Source organism: Lepus europaeus, chromosome 17 (genome assembly GCF_033115175.1).
Source record: "Lepus europaeus isolate LE1 chromosome 17, mLepTim1.pri, whole genome shotgun sequence".
Lineage (NCBI taxonomy): Eukaryota > Metazoa > Chordata > Mammalia > Lagomorpha > Leporidae > Lepus > Lepus europaeus.
Window position 1 is genome coordinate 84,061,932 of NC_084843.1, and position 4,413 is coordinate 84,066,344.

The 4,413-nt window shown below is 40.7% G+C and overlaps 1 pseudogene; it reads right to left on the reverse strand.

Annotated features, from left to right (window-relative positions):
- Nucleotides 1–1,901: 1,901 nt before the first annotated feature.
- Nucleotides 1,902–3,043, reverse strand: LOC133775903 (REST corepressor 3-like; annotated as a pseudogene).
- Nucleotides 3,044–4,413: the final 1,370 nt, after the last annotated feature.

A 4,413-nucleotide genomic window follows, 5' to 3' on the forward strand; every position in this document is an offset into this window, starting at 1 on the left:
ACAGGGAGTTGGATCAGGAGTGAAGCAGCTGGGTCTCAAACTGGTGTCCATGTGGGATGCTGGCACTGTGGGTAGCAGCTTAACCCACTTTGCCACAGCTCTGACTCCAAAGATAGGTGTTCTGCCTCTTCTCCTTCCTTTTAAAACACAACTTTAATGTGAAACTGTCAGAAACATGAGGATGCCTCTGCCCAGCTTGGAACCAAGAAGTTTCCCCCTGCTATGTAAGAGCACCAACATAAACATGAACAAGGACAGTGCCATCCTCTGGGAAAATCTATGGTACTGACTTTTAGAACTATCACTGCGGCAAAGTGAGAAATTCCTGTGTATTTTGACATCTGAGTGCCAGCAATAAAATACTGAACAAGGCTTTGAGAAGCACCCACAGTAAAGTGTAGATGCTGGGATCCTACTTTCTGGCTTTTGGATTTTGTGTCTGATGTAAGGTTTCCTGTTCCAAAAATGAGTGCTCAGAAGTTGCAGAAACCAACAGATGATTGTGCAACTGACCCCTGGGCATGCCCTGATGTGTCCAGTATGGATGCTGCCCTTCTTTTCTGCAGAGAGTTCATCAATGCCCTTTTTCACTGCAGCAAACAGTTTTTGGAAGATTATGGTCCTTTTTTTTTTTTTTTTTTTTTTTTTTTTTAGATAACAGACTCTTAATTTTATGGAAGAATGTTGGTGACTTAACCCTAAACCAAACAAGGAATACACAAATGTGTCCAAACACTACAACAGATTCATCAAGAAAACACCTTCATAGTAAATGCAGATAATTTTAATAAGCATGAGGGCAATTTTAAGTTCAGAATCTAAACATAAAAAAGGTACTGTAAATAAATGCTTCCATAACCACCATCTCTACATAACTGATGAAATATAATAACTCTCTTCTAATGTCCCCAAATGTAGGCAACTACTACTTAAAAGCAGGTATCATTTAGAAACATTAAAAAAAAATTTCCATAGTAATCCTATTTTCAAGGAACTTAAAGATATTATATTTCAACACATTAAGTCCTCATTTGTGTGTAAAAGTATTATTCCAGTCCTCTTGTTACTGACAGATGACGGGCCAATGACCTTTAAACAAGGACTTTTCACTCGGACCCTGCACTGTATATTAAAAGGGTTAGTAGATTCAGTATATTCTCTGTGGTTTCATATAATTGCTTTGCAATTGATTAAATTGCTTTCTTTCAAAGGAATGTAAATTCCTTTAAGAAAAAAAAGCAACGTTTTTTTTTTTTTTTGAAAAAAGGGGTATGTAGCTATAGTGAAATATGCAGAAAGTGAACATATGTCAAAATATGAAATGCAGGCTATTTATTCTTGCTCTCCTAACATAGGAAAATGTTTTTTAAAAAATTAAATTAAAGAAAAAAAAAGCCAAATGTCCTTAAGAAACTTTCACAATTCCTAAGTCAATGTTCCTGTACTAAGAGGTTGACTATGAAGAGGAAGGAATATAAGGAACCTCAGTAAAATAAACAGTTAAGATGAAACTGAACCCTGTGGTGTATAGAAGACTTAACTCTTTTTGCTTTTCCTTTTGTGAGACCATGTTGGTGAACACACACCCTAGTAGCAGGCTAACTGAAGGCTTTCTGCTGGGTAACGCTTTCGCCTAGTGAACAGCTCATACACTTCTGCTAGTGCACTGCCACACAACTAGTTCTCAGCCTCATTATCTAAGAAGAATTATCCTTTCCTCTTTCCAATTAGTCAGATGAGCACTTGTAAAATGATGGGGTGCAAAGTTACTGCAGCTCTGTCCAATTAATTTTTAGTGCAGTGAGGACTGTGAATCTGTCTGAATTTCAATAAGTGATGGTGGCTGCTGACCACCCACTGTGGACAGCACTGGTCTTGGGTTTAGACGGGGTGGCATAGAATTAGCAGGGTGAATGAGAGGTGGGGGAGGCTGATTTAAAGTTGGCCGGGGCTGGATGAACTGGGCCTGCTGCTGGAATGGAGGAGGCTGCTGGTGAAGAGCAGGGCAGCAGGCAGTGTTGGACGAAGAAGTGATGGAGGCTGGTTCAGAGTGGCAATGGGGGCTGTTGGTGTTGGAGTGGATGATGGGGCAGGAGGTGATGGACCCAGAGTCCGAGGAGCATATGGGGTCTGTGCCTGGCACTGCTAGAAGTTACTCCTCTGTGGTCCAACGGGCATTAATTTTCTGATTTGACTCAGGAGGTTTGAATTCTTCAATTCCACCTTCCATTTTCTGTTTAAGGGCTCTGTTTACTTGCTTAGCATTCTGAACCTGACGTTTTAGAGAGATCAACTCCATGTCCAATTGCCTCAGGATGGTGTTGGCTGCATTGGAGCTACAGGAAACAGCTACCACATCTTCCTGGGTTCAATACATGCCCTTGGGTGGATGGCACTTAGAACGCTGAGAATGATGGCGATATTGTAAACTCTGATAATCTCTCCTTCCAAGTCCAATCTTGCTGCTTTGGACAGGCTGTTCAGCATTACCCTCCTTTTTGGCTTCTCTCTTGGGATCATAATCACTATCATTCCCATCCATTGGGTGTGTTTCTTCCACATCATCATCATCACTGTCCCCCTGGTTGTGTCTATTGGCTAGTTTACGAGCCTGGTGATCCATCAAACTTGTCTTAGAGCGAGTTTTTTTCCAGGAATAATAATATTTTACAAGACTTGTGATTGTCTTATCTGGAAGCATTTGCTGAATCCTGTGAAAGCTCTTCCCATGGAAACTAAATGCTTGTTCAAATAAGACTTTATCTTCCACTGTCCACTCATCCGGGAAGGGAGTAAAATTAGGGAGGTCAGCAAGGGACTTCTCAATGTTATGTTTATGCCAGAACAACATGCCAAGTGCCTGTTCCACATTGTAGCTGTGTTTCTCCTTTGCAATTGCAATATATTCATCCAATTTGGCATCTGGGATAGTGTGACATGGAGACCATACAAGCATTCCTCCATTGTCTTTATCTGTGTACTTTGTGGCACCTGGATCAAATTCAGGGATCGGAGCTTGGTATTCAGTCCCGACTCTCATCCCAACATCTGCAAAGCAATGCCAAGAAATAAAGTCACCTAGTGTTATATTAGAGCTATATCTCCCTTTATATCCATTTACATTTGTTTTATAAGACTGTGTGCCCTATTATTTAAAAAAGACACATCTGTTTGTTGAATTGGCTACATTTAAAATAGTCACATCATTTTGTTGAATTGAATTCTTAATGTTTACATAGTGGATTTCTGTGTAATTTTTTAAAGTTTTGTTTTATTTATTTTTAAGCCAGAGTTAGAGAAAGTGAGAGACAGAGAGAAGTCTTCTATCTTACAGTCTCCAAATGGTTGCAGTGGCTGGGTCTAGGCCCAACCAAATCCAGATGCCAGGACCTAGGAGCTTATTCCAGGTCTCCCATCTGGATGCAGGAGCCCAAGCACTTCCGCAAATCACTGGTGATTTTTCAGGCATATTAGCAGGAAGCTGGATAAGAAATGGAGCAGCTGGAACTCAAATTGGCACCCTGGGGATGCTGGAACTGCAGGAAACAGCTTAATCCACTAAGCCATAACACCACCCTTTAAGTTGTTTTGAAGTCTGATTTGTGTGATATGAGTACAGATACTGCTACTCACTTTAGATTTCAATTTGTGTGGAATATCTTTATCCATCTTTTTGGTCAGTGATTCTATTTGTGAATGGTGTTTCTTGTACATAACATAAAATTGAAAAAATAAACAAAATTGACACACAATTGGCCCAACTAATCAAAGAAAGAGGGAGAAGACCCAAATCAACAAAATAATAGATGAAAAAGGAAATGTAACAACAGATACCACAGAAATAAAAAGAATCTTCAGGAATTACTACAAAGAGCTGTATCCCAACAAACCGGGAAACCTAGAAGAAACAGATTGATTCCTGTACATATAAAACCTACCTAAATTGAGTCATGAAGACATAGAACATGTAAACAGACCAATAACCAAACCAGAGACTGAATCAGTAAAATTAAGACCTTTCCGACAAAGAGAAGCCCAGATCCCAATGACTTCACTGCTGAATCCTATTATTTTATTTTATTTTTTAAGTTTTTAAGGATTCTACTCGGTGAGAGAAATGTGCAGGAGAGTGAGGGCTTTATTTAGAGGAGGATGGGAAATCTAGAAGCTAAATTGGGTCCATGCCAAGAAGGACCAGGCCATATGGAACAATCATGCAGGCAGGAAAGCAGAGAGCAGGTGGCCTGATGGCCATACATCCCAATGGTGCAGGGCAACAAGGGCAGCAAGGGCAATAAGGGAGGGGCCCACTGTATTCCAGGCCTTTTATCCACTTCCAAAGGGGAGTGGTTATGCAGCCTGGTTGGCGGGTGGGCATACAGGTGGGGTCAGGTGGGGCATGAGATCACTCAA